The sequence below is a fragment of the Trachurus japonicus genome, chromosome 24, assembly GCF_045865225.1.
Source record: "Trachurus japonicus isolate A0001 chromosome 24, Traja_1.0".
Classification (NCBI taxonomy): Eukaryota; Metazoa; Chordata; class Actinopteri; order Carangiformes; family Carangidae; genus Trachurus; species Trachurus japonicus.
Genome location: NC_140930.1, coordinates 26592673 through 26605649, shown reverse-complemented (window position 1 = coordinate 26605649; position 12977 = coordinate 26592673). Strand labels below are relative to the sequence as shown.

At 39.7% G+C, this 12977-nt stretch overlaps 1 protein-coding gene across 6 annotated transcripts in view; it reads right to left on the bottom strand.

The window, feature by feature from the left end:
- Positions 1-12977, bottom strand: part of klhl29 (kelch-like family member 29) — a 226755-nt gene that overhangs the window by 83160 nt on the left and 130618 nt on the right. The window lies entirely within an intron of this gene.

Sequence of the window (12977 nt, the reverse complement as noted above, 5' to 3'; positions counted from 1 at the left end):
CATATTCTATCCTGTATTGAGGATTAAGCATAACACAAAACATGCTATTTGTTAACATAGAACTAGGAATAAGATTGAAAAAAAAACAAACTAGGATGATTATGGGAAAAGACATTTGTTTAACTGCATTTGACTTGGGTAAATTTACACTGCAGCACTAGAACTTCAATGAAGGGAAGCTGAATGAGATTAAAAAGCGTCTAAAAAGAGATGTGGGCTGAAAACAGAGGTACTGTCAATGTATTATTCATACCAAAATAAAATTTGTTGGCTTCTCACTAGTGCCCTAGTTGACCTTCAAACGTCGCTCAATGAGAAAACAACTGCTTATCCCCAAATCCCAACAACTGCTTCTCTCTGTCTTAGAAAATAACATATGCCACCCTCCCTCGTCTTCGTCTCCAGGAGGAAAAAAAAAAAAACAGACTATAAACTAGAAAAATAGGGACAAAACACAATCTGAGAAAACATGCTTAGAGCAAACCAATGTGCCGTTGAAGGCCACAGTACACAGTGAGCTGTATAATGTGGTGGTGCAGCAGTACAATGTTAGGCCTGGCCTTACTGTAGCGTTGGGTCGGAGACGCTTGTTTCTGTGTGTCTTAATGAGGCACCATGAGGGGATGCTGAGAGTGAAAACCAGCAGGAGACTAGCAACTTATTTTACAGCCTCAGGAGGGATAACCAACACTGCAGCTTTGTTAATTTCCCATCAAGAACTCGACTAAAAGCAAACACCAACAGATTCAAATCGTAATCTCCAGACACAATAATGTGGAACATGATTATAGAGGCGGCCAGCTTCCATACTGTCTTCCTAGCATTAACGAAGCTCCTGATAGAGACTGCAGGCTGTGAGGCACAGTAAACAGTTATTTGGCACAAAGCCTGTCAGTGTTGTACAAAGGCACGTATTCCATGCTGAGAAAAGATAAACAGTAGCCACAGTACTCTACGAGATATGTGATGAGATAGATAAGAAAGGTGGCAAATTCAACCTCGATAAGCAGAGAGAGAGTTACTTTTCCTTGAGGCTAATGCAGCCACAGTGTAAACATAGTAATGGCGGTCCTGTGTCATTTACTGTCAGTCATGCTGTGTGTAAGAAGAAAGGTGTGCGTGTGTGTATGGATAGTTCTGTGCTTTACACAGCCGCCAGCCATGCGGTGTGGGAAACTGATGAGACTTGTGATTGTATTGGTGACATCCAAGCTGAAATAAAGGATTTTTTTTTTATTCCCCATTATCATCCTGAAAGAGGTCTGTGTTCAAGCCAGACTCAAAGCAGGGATTTAATTAACCTGGAATGACACTCGCCCTTTTATTTGGCTGGAATATCCACTCATTTAGCGCCTTCCATTCTCCTGACTGACACTGGGAGCTCAGCTCTGAATTAATTTGGTAGCTGAAATTATACAGTATAAAGACACATGACAAATAAGGTGCAATTCAGAGGCGTGCTTTGGTAAAAGCCTCTTCTCCGAGCGGTGCATCCTTCAGAGTTATCGCATCAAAAAATTAATGGCCAGAAAGAATGACCTGGTTATTAAACATGCTGAATACCAAATGGGAGAAGAAGGAAAAAAGAAATAATAGATGCAATTTTTGACAATATGTCTGCTGTTTTTTTGACCAGATGCACAGCTGCAGTGGTCAGAGTGAGCCATACACATGCACACACAACACAAAGCTGGCATTTGCCTTGTCTTTCATCCATCTCTCTCCACTCTCCACATTCCACTCCACTGCCGCTTGTCAGTTGGCCAGCTATCTGATTACTGTGTGGGCACGGACTGTGAATAGTGAATACTCAGTAGTTTTGCGTTTGCATTAGTGAATCTCCAGCGACCGATATGGCTCTCACCTCCAATCAGCCACACCACACACCATCCATTTGCCCCAACAATAGAGAAAGTGAGAGGGGGAGACAGAGAACTCCACTTGTCAGTAAACAATGGCCGCCTCCCTCGGAGCCGTGCAGACACACCTGAATGCCCGATGGAAAAGCTAATTATGGCTTCTTGGGGTGGATCGGTGAGTGCCCTAGAACAACTCATCACCGCCGGGCACCATGAAACTGCACATGGCGTCCCCATTCTCAGCTTTGGCGTGGAGTGTGGTGAGGCACAGCCATGTTCAATGGGACCACAGCGGCTTTGAAACACCAAACATCTCAATACTCTTGAAAAGGGAAAAAAAAAATCTCTTTGAGGACCGTCAAGTGGTGCAACGGAACCGCCTGGTGCTATCAAAACAGCAGTACGGTTGGTTTTTGTAGGGAGTACACAGATATTCTCATGGGAGTGTAACGTGCTACATTTACTGGACTTTACCATGGACCACAAACATTGATGAAAAGTGCTAGCGTTCCTGCCTCGAAACCGTTCACAGTAATAATAACACCCTGTGCTGGCGCCACATGATTGGTTAACAGAGAGCACAGGGGGTTTGATTCCTGTGCCAGTTCTGCTGTTCAGCCTAGTAACTATAGCACTGTCAAATATCTCTAGGCGTTGTGGCCAATGGACTCCTCTGGTGAGATTTCCACCAACCTATCAGCGCTCACTACTTTAAGGTGTGGCAAGTCATTTCACTGAGCTGTAATTGGCTGCTGTTAAAGCAGCACACCATTGGTTGCTGAACAAGGAGCCATTTTAAGGTCCTACATCTGTTTTACATGCGCCCCATGAAGACCCGCCATTTTACATCTTTATATAAAAGCTGAACATTTTCAGACACATCTTCATAAGCTTATAATATATTCTGTGTTTTTTTTTAAAGAGCAACTTGCCAATTGCTGTGGACAATAGGTTGAGAGGTAAAGGGCAAATAATTTAACATGTTCGTATCACAGCAAAAGGCTCTGAGGCAAATGATGCTTTCTACATCTTAGAATTTTTATTTTTCCTAGCGCCGAAAAAATGTCTAAAATACTGTCTTCAATATAAAATCAAACTCAAAACTATTCATATAAATTTATGCCAATAAACTGGAGGGAGTTTTCTGATGTCTGGCTCCTAAACTTATACTGTATATAGCTTTAAAATATTTAGATTTTTATAGCGTCCATTTTTGTGAATAAAAAAAGAATAAATTTATAAAATAAAGTTCAAGAGGGATGAACATTTTTAAAAATGATTTGCTTTCACTGATTTTTCAGAGAAGTTGAAGAACGAGATACAACAAAGGTGAATGTTACTCGAGACATACGACGGCTTGTGAAAAACAGGATAAATATACACATACTGTATATATAAACATACAGAAAAGTGACTTGATATTATAATCCATTCCAATTATGTCTCTTATTAGCCACATTTCTCTCTATCCTCTCTGAGAAATCTTGTGTTTTCGACAGCTCAAGTAAACATGTAATTATCCACATAGCTCGATCCAACTGGATGACATTCTGTTACACAGCAGAAAGGACAAAGATGTTTTCACTTTGACCCTTTTCTTCTCTTTTAAACTTTCAACAATCCATACCTACCAGCACTCACAGCTTAATTACCTGGAACAAACCATGCAAGCTGATCAATAATCCAATGGACAATTCCGCTATAATGGGTTTTCTTTAGCTTGAAGACTACAGTACACCAGTATTCTGTGTATATATTATTTTCATTTTTTCTTTCTTTTTTTAATAAAAGGACGTATTAAAAGAAATTAAAGTCCTAAGTGCTTTATTATACCACTGCATTTAAAACTATTCATTTTTCAATATTTTCTGATAATGTCTTTGTATATTAGCTGAAGAAAATAAATAACTCGAATTACAAGAATGAATAAAATTTGATTAATTTAGATACATTTGAATCATTTTCATTTAAGCCTTTTTTTAAACTAATTTTTTTAACTAATTACTTTTCAGTATCGTCGTAATTCATATTTTTGATAATTCAGGTACATTAAATTGAAAAAAAAAAACGTATGTTCTATGAAAAGTAACGACACCATGCCGAAAATTACTTTTTATTTTATTTTATTTTGAAATGAAATAATGAACTGTTTTCTGTAGGTATTCATAAATTGATCATTTACAATTAGTAACATGGTTTACATGGTATTCACAACTGTAAATATTTTTATTATTATTACATTACATTAAAGCAGACTTTTTGCTACTGGTTATTTAAAAGAAGCAGCAGCATTGTTGCAGGATTGGAACAGACTGGACTGAGAAAGTCTTATCAATATGGGCTTCCTCATGCAAAAGCCTTTTGATGAGTAGGGACGTTTGAGAAATTCTATTTCAAAGAGCAACTCACAACAGAATAAGTAAGAGTAGGCCAAGAGCATGGTTGATAATAAATGCACACAAAAGAACTTTTTCCAAGCAAAAAGCTTTCACAGAGTTGGGCTCCCAAAATTTGTTTTCCCTGAAGAGAACAGAAACCCTGTTTGATAATGTCAAGAGGATTTATAGGTAGGTATTCCCATGTAAAGTGCTGCACTGGTAATGGCAATGTGATTAAAATGAATAACTTGTGTGCTATTAATTATGACTCGTCCAAACCATCATGTTCCAGATCTGGGCAGAACCACATGAATATTTGGAAAAGCTTTCTGTTTGCTTCTGACTTGGTAGTTTCCCTGTTTCTGACTGCACACATTAAAAGCAACCTCATGCAGCATTCACAGGCAGAGAGACAGTCACAAGTTCACTGTAAGAACAAGTTGTTGGATGATATCATCACTCATGTCCCAGGTACAACACAAAAGATACAACATCAACTCTGGAGCTGGAGATGCATTTATGCTAAATTATTTTAAATTATGTCTTGAATGACTGATGTGTGTGTTTTTTTTAGACTTTTCTGTCTCTATGCAGAGTTTGCCTCTTGGAATACAAGGTTGTAACCGCCTTCAGACTACAGTTTCAAAAAAAGAAAGAAAAGATTTCTTCAGCTCAGATAAAAGACCAGTGAACTTATTTTTTGCTGTATCTGATAACAACCATGTATCTGTTGTATGTAATGCCAAAGTTGTTATTGTGAAAATGGACATCATTTACACAAATCCTCATTTTGCTGTTTGTGTGAAGTTATTAAAAATCAATTAATATGCAATTACGGTATCTCACCTCCATGGTTGTCTGAAATAGATGCAGGGCAAACTTATGGAAGATTGAAAACATATTTTCTATTAAATTAAATTTTTAATTTTAAATCCCTCTGTAGACATATCTAAAATACATTTCAAGTATTTTTTTTATTACATTTAAAGTGAAATACTCATAATAAATGAGTGTTCTTGCTAACAAGGATAAAAGTGCTTAGGTCTTCAGTGTATTTTGATGTTGGCACATTATTATGATCACACTTTCAACTTGCTTCAAACAGAAAAAAAGACAAATGACTTTTTTTGGTATTAAATTTGACAGGTAAACAAAGGCACATTTCTTTTTTGAATGACAAATTGCTGCAAATTTGAGTTACTTTGGGGAAATACTGGGCCAAATCTCTGGTGTCTGAATCACAAAATATTTAAATGAAATACAACTTTGAAAACATTAAAGTGAACATGGAAATATTTTAGGAGTTAGGAGGTGACATTTTTCATGTTTTTTTTTTTCAACTACTTTTTTTCCTGTCCTATGTATCAGCTCATGTTTGATGTAACTCTTCACATAAATGTACATACAGTAACTTCATTTCAGCTTTTAGATTTATTGAAAGAGAGAAAATATCGGAAAAATTAGATTTTTACAATATTCCACCCTAACTCACACAATATCCTAAGTAGAGATGCAGTCTAACTAAAATAACAGCAATGTGTTTTTAACTTAAGTGCAGGAAAGAAGGAAAGCGGTTTTCAAAAGGGACATTTCATAAACCATTTCCTTTTAGTGCCAGCACCTTCAGCTCAGGGCAGTCCATTTCAAAAGCCATGAAGGCTAAAGGGCAGCCTTTAACAGGTCACCAGCAATAGCAGGCCACTTATCTAGATGCCCACTACTGAACAAACAACGTTCCACATGGATAAAAGTGAGCAGATCTCATGTATAACTCAATTCATCCCTTGTCTCTTACAAGCTGCAATTATTCTGCAACATACCTCTCACAATCACCGCCACATTCGTTTCTGGAGACGTCTCAACAGCCTTTGTGCCTCCTCCCAGCAAATCAGCTCATGTAAGGCATCAGAAATCCTCGAGACCCCTTGAGTCTCTTGCTGTCCTGATTTCACTCTGTAAAAGAGCAGTGGCACCATATAGCCTCAGAGAATAGTCCATGATGAGGACGCTTTATTTTTCCCTGCTCAAAAATGTGCTGAGCTGAGATGAGCTGCTTCATCCTCAGCACTACTGTCAACGAGTCTGGACCGAGCCAGAGGGGGGGGGGGGGGGACACTTTGACAGAGAAAAGGAACCTGTGGCCCCTCAAAGAGGCCGTCTGGGCCTTTGTTGCTCTCTCCAATAGGCATGCAGGAAAAGACCCTGAGCTGCATAAAAAAGCACAGGGTTGCTCTGTCCCGCATTGCACATTCAAACTTCTACATACACCCTCTGGTGCAAGGGTCAGACATGCACACACACACACACACACACACACACAAGCAAGCAAACAATTGGCACTGGCAGAACAAAGTGGAGGCAAATACAAGCACAGGCTTTCAGGAGGAAGAACATAAACAAAGAGAGCCCGGGGAGCATCTGTTGGCCTGCTGCAACATCATGACAGGATGTCATGCGATGTTCTCTTGTTCTTTCTGTTTATGTGTAGTGGGAAGAGGATAAAAATCTCTGGTCTGGACTGGTGCGGTAGCTTCCTCATTAGCCAGGCAGAGGGGCAGTCATACTCCCTCAAACAGGTTTTAACAAGAGGATACACCTGTGGCTGCACCGAGCATAACAGCACCGTCACATCTTTCCCTTTCTTTCAGGCTCCGCAACACCTGGTCAAAGTCTGATGGAAATAAGACGCTCAGACGTTTTTCAAATGTGCACTCAGATGGCAAAAGTTGCACGGCACTGTTTGTCGAAAGCTGAACATACACAATGTGCACATAATGTTTGTCAGGAGTTCACAGGAGATTATAATTTGATCTAAGTATGAAACACATCAGGAAATCCTGTCGTCTGCAATGTGAACAAGTTTCTGAATTATATGTATGCTAATTACAATATAATCATATGCATTTCTGCTGTTTTGCACACTTGTGCCTTTGTAGCATCATTGCCTGTGTCAAAGGATTTTATTTTGGAGTTTTGAAGACATGCAAGCATTTCATTTATTTTGAAAACCACATGAAATAACAGAGAACCGGCCCCAAAAAGATTCGACCCCCAAGCAAAACTTTGAATGAAATTCATTTCAAACATGTATTCGCAACGATGTTTGTACAGTATAATTTTCCATCTCAGCTCAGTAAATGACAGAAAAATAAAGATGTCTCCTTTTTCGTCTGTCCTCGTCTCGCAATCAATGCAGAGTGAGTTTTTAACCTACAACAGATTCTCCACAGGAATAACTCTACCCGAGGAGGAACTGGGACATGACTCCTGTTCCAAAATAATTCAAAGGAGGATTGTGGAGTTTATTCCAGCTGAAAGCATTTTAAGCTACAAAAACAAATCAAACCATCATGTCTATTTTCTCTTCCAATTAAAACGTTCCAAGAGAATACGAGGCACTCCAAAGTCTTTATTACAACATTCACTAAAGCTGCTCTTAATTAGGAGCACAGAGGTAACACTGATTGTGCCAATACCTGTCACCCGGTCAGGTCACATGGCAGGAAAGCCAAGTCGGCCACAAACACATCAAAAAGAAGGTTTGATTACATTGACTTCAATACCAGCGACATCCAATGACACATCATCAGAGATTGAGTGTGTGTGTGTGTGTGTGTGTGTGTGTGGTCCCGTTATAGCTTTCTGACACATCATTACCACTGCAGCACTCCTCCCTCGCTGTTTTTAAACCTGTTTCTGAACCTGCTCGAAACATGAAAGTCAATATGGTGCCAAGTCACTAATGTGACAGTCATGACCAACTATTTTAACATATGGCGCTCATACAGTAGTTTTCCATCATACGTCACTGATATTAAACACCCATTCAAACATTCAGAGACACACAAATGGAAAACAGCTTAGTGCTAATTTAATACTCGCCACCTGATTTGTGTGTGAAGCTGCTTAATCTCAATCCAAGTACTGTATATCATGACAGACAATATTTTTAACAGCTCCCCTAATATAGGCTGAGCTGACAGCTTCATGTAAATGAAGGTACAAGAAAACCTGCTCACATCCATCCAATGTGTTATTCAAGCTCAAGCACAGATGTAATGGGCCAACCTGAAAAGAAGGGTTGACATTTCAGACTGCTCTATAGATGTGGGCCAACACAAGTAAATAATAAGAGACCTTCACCCTACTGCTAACTCAGGCCTAAGAACAATATTGCCATGGTGACAATCAATGACACCTGCACTGATCGGGACGCCCAAAAACAAAACCTAAATAAATGAATAAATAAATTGAGGAATTTATTTATTCATTTAATTTATTTTCAAATTTGATATTTTTTATGCTACCATCTTTGCTGAATTTCCCAAGGAACGTGTCCTTGCACTGTAGCTGTTGAATTCTAACCAAAGAAAAATACATTCTGCCGAGGTAAACAAAACTGAGTGGTTGGATGCCTCATTTCTCATTTCCAAAAGTTCGAACATACTCTTAATTTTCCCAGAATTCACTGTTACGCAATCTGTCTTATTATAATCTAGAACTAAACTTTTTGCAAGTTATTTTTTTGATTTCTATCTGAAGTGACATTGTGTTCAGTCAGAGTTTGTCATTGTGGACCCTGCCCCACATGTCATCTCTTTTAACCTTGAATTATGAACACAACAGTCTGGTGAGTGCAAAAAGGGTTTTTTTTTCCTTTTCTAAACTTCTGCTCACCTGTAACAAAACTTTCAGTCACAAATAAAGAGATGACTCACTGCTTGACATCCAGTGCACCACCTCTCACACACATGATTCTCCACACAGACTCAAACTCAATTCTCAGAATCTTCAGAATAAAAAACACAAACTGTACCACACAACCAGGGACAATCTTTCATGCTGTGTGTCACAGATGTCACATCACAGTGACCGCAGCATCACAGAAAACTGACAGCACCTTGAAGGCAGCTTAGTATCAATCCATGGACTTGACGTGTTCAAATGTATTCATAGTTACCCGGCCTGTTACTGTCAGCTTGACATATGTTAAGAAAAACATGTTTGAAAAAATAAAGTAAAAAATAAAGAAGTGAGTGGTGCAGAAAGATGGACTAATGAGATGTGATGAACACTGAATTAAATGATAATTATGAGCTAATTAGTCTAATGAACTGCTCCTATGATAAGTAACAGTCACTTTGCTGTTTTTGAACCACTGGAAGCAGACAGGGGCGTGCGGCAGGGATGACAGCTCCGATTGGTCGATCAGCATCCAATTGCAAGGTTGCAGTGACAGCCAATCAAGCATTGGACAATTTCACACACGGAGATAGGAGCCCGTATGCCATGATGAAAATATAGATGTCACTATATGTGGTGGGTTACTAATGGAATGTATTCAGAGTCAACAATCATTTTCCATGTCAGAGCAGAAAATTGCCTCCGAATTGTTTCTACAGGCAACAGACATATTTACATTTACAAGAGGCAGCAGCCAAATTGCTCCACAGCATCAGCCGCTGATTCCACAATTTATATTTCCTCCATCACCGAGATTTCTGCAAATTACTTGTTGAAGTAAAGCAATATGGCTCCTAAAATGACAAGGAATTCCTCCAAAACCAATAATGGAGATAAATGTGCTGATTAACACACTGACTAATCATTTAATAACCAGTCCAAATGACTCATAAATGCCTCACTACTGAGATTCAAGCTCTATAGTGCAGTATTTATTTTTCTCTCCAAGAGATCTGTATTATAAGAGAAGCCCATATCATGTGTGAAGCTTTAAGAGAAGTAAATCCAAGAGCTCCTCGCTTCTACTTTAGGGAGCTGAGATAGAAAGCTGAAATACAGGTCTGCATGCTTAAAAAAAAGGCTCAGGCCGAGTTTAAGCCTTGAATTTGTGGACTGGCTTATTTGTAATAGTGCCAAACAGGCAAGATGCCAATATGGATTTTAGTTATGTTATGTTTTTTTTTTTTTTCTGTGCCACAGGAAATTGTACAAATGGACTGTGCGCTTCTGTAGCAGAGATTAGCAAACATTCTGCTCAAGTATTATAGATGACGTCTTTGTCAAACTCAGCTTGGGGTTCAGTAATTCAAGTAATTCATCCACAACAGATGACATTGTCATCATGCAAAGACGAACAAGCTCTAATGCAAACAGACACACATGCAGCCATGCATATGCAGAACCACAACACAAATGTGCACACAAACACACAACTTTAGGCAAGACAATGTCATAAGAGAATAATCCTAATAACAATGTTGTGCTTATGAGAAGTCGCTGGCTGGTGTAGATAACATACTATATTGCTTGGGGGGGATTTGATTAGAACTGAGTGGGTGTGTAACACTTCTCCATCTTCCCTTTTAATTAAATTGCTAACTTACTGTTTCATATAAATTATTGCAAAGGCCATGGTCCCGTCTAGCCCACATTATAAACCCTGGTGGAAAAACACGGCAGACTGCGTGAGATGAGTCAGCGGAACGCAGGTCTTGTGCATCAGTGTGAATTGAACCTTTCAGTGAACATCTGTGGAAACGGTTTCATTCCTACTTCACCTGGAGAGGGTTGACTGAGCGTCCACGTTCTTTCGGAGCGTCCAGTCGTGAATGTGACTAAGTAACTAAGTGTGTGTGACATTTCCTCATATGCAGAACTGAGAGCTGCCTGGCACAAACACGTGCAGGTGTCTGTTAGTCTGTTGTACAGGATCTCTTTTGTCTGGCGCACTCACCGTGAATGAGATTTGACCTTAAGCCACAACAACACGGCTACAACAAATACCAAACTTGTCTCCAGGCCCTCAGTCAGGTAGCCAGAGTCCACTCTGACATTTCATCATCCACAGACAGAGTTTTCACCTGATGGGAACTTTCATCGCCGGCGGCAGCCAATAAAAACACCCCCACTAGACCGTGTTGTCTTTTAAAACTTTCTACACAGACCTGAACATAAGTTATAATCATATTTGAACTATTAGTTTGCATTCTTATACAATTTCACATAATGCTCACGTTGAATGAGCAAGGACACTTGTGCAGGAAAACATATTACCGCAGGCAGCTGAGACATTAACAGCAGCATGCCCTGATTTTTTAGGGACTTGTTCTGTTCAGCAGCAGAGCATTTTACATTATAACAATGTTCGAGGTACTTTGGAGACGAATCATTACAATTTGGGTCCGTAATGCAGTTATTCAGCATTTTTATATTTGCAGTTGTCCTGCACCATCACGCTTTGATTGTTAATGTGAAAATAGCCCTCGTCAATTCAGCAGAAAGCAGCTCTTCGGGTCAAGGTCTCTGACAAAGTCTCCATAATGATACTTTTATTCAGGTTTGTGAATGGGACAAAGGATGAGCAGCCCTCACTGCTGTTGCTGTAGGCCATAAATACAAGTTTATAGTTCAGTGTTGTGGTTGAAATACTCCCTAGAAGACATCATGTAGAGATGCCATTAAGGACTGTTTGTCCCTTTAAGGATAACTTTAGAATAACCTTTCTAAAAAATCTAAAGTGAAAAACATACCTCAAATGAGAAAGTGTGGACTTGCCTTCTGCTTTGATTAAAAGTTTTCCTCTGCTGAATTTTGGAACAGACAGCTTCAGCTGTGCCAGGCCGCCTTCTCTTTCACATTTAGGCGCATAGTGGTGGTTGAGGACAGATGCCAGTGTATGTGTGAGAGAATGTAGATACGCTGCCCAGCTTGTCTTACACCTCAGCTGTGTTTATGACTTTGGTTTGTGTACATTCCTTGCAAGCTTTGCACATGGGCGATACTCCCCTCTATGGGCTACATTTCCTCCGAGTTGACCCCAAACAGCAGGACAACACAGCTGCACACACCGACACACACGGAAATACAACAACAACACACACAAAAAAAAATTCCCATGTCACCAGTGCAGCTTAAGATAAATGTCACATCTCCCCCTGAAGACAATGTGTGTTTACTGGGTAACTTTGTGAAAGTCACAGCAGCCCAAGCAGAAAGGTTAGTGGTGGGGTTAGGTTGTATGTGGGAGTCTTCTCAGCAGAGTGCACACCTGAGATGAGCTCCCAGCCTTCGGTGGAGTCAGGCGAGTAATCTTTGCATTTCATCAGTTTTTTTTGTCTCTCCTTTCTTTCATCCCTCCCTCTCTCTTTCTCTCCCCCAAGGGTCAGAAAACAATCTATTAGACGACTGAGCTGCCCCACAAATTCTGCTTGTGTCGAGCATGCTCCGCTGCTTATGTACCGCTGATGTGTTTCTCGTAAAGTTGTAATCTAAGTTTAACTCTCTAATACGATACTTTTTTATCCTGCGGTTGAGCGGGCTGCATTACATAAGAAAACTATGTCTGTATCTGAGCGGGGAGAGTGGTTAAAATGACTGTTGTGGCAGAATAATGATAATAATCAACAACATAATTCAGCGCTGCAGTCTCTAGCAACAAAACACATTCTGTGAACGTAATAGGGAACCAGTATATTGCTGTTTTCGGCATCTCGCTGTGGTCTGCCTTACTGCTAAGGAAGACTTGGAGTCTATTTAGCTTACAGAGTGCAGCAGTAGCCTGCAAACATCTCTTGATTGCAATTCAGGCCATTATCATTTGTCTGTGTCACAGGCGAATTATATATCTTCACATGCGAAGCCTGTTGCTAACTCTGTGGAATATTAAGTTGGACAGGGGAGCCATTCTTGCTAATGTCTGGTCCTGTCATTAGTATTTATTAGATGCCCGGCATGCATTATCAAACCCATTTAAAAGTTTCTGCATGAAGAAAAAGTT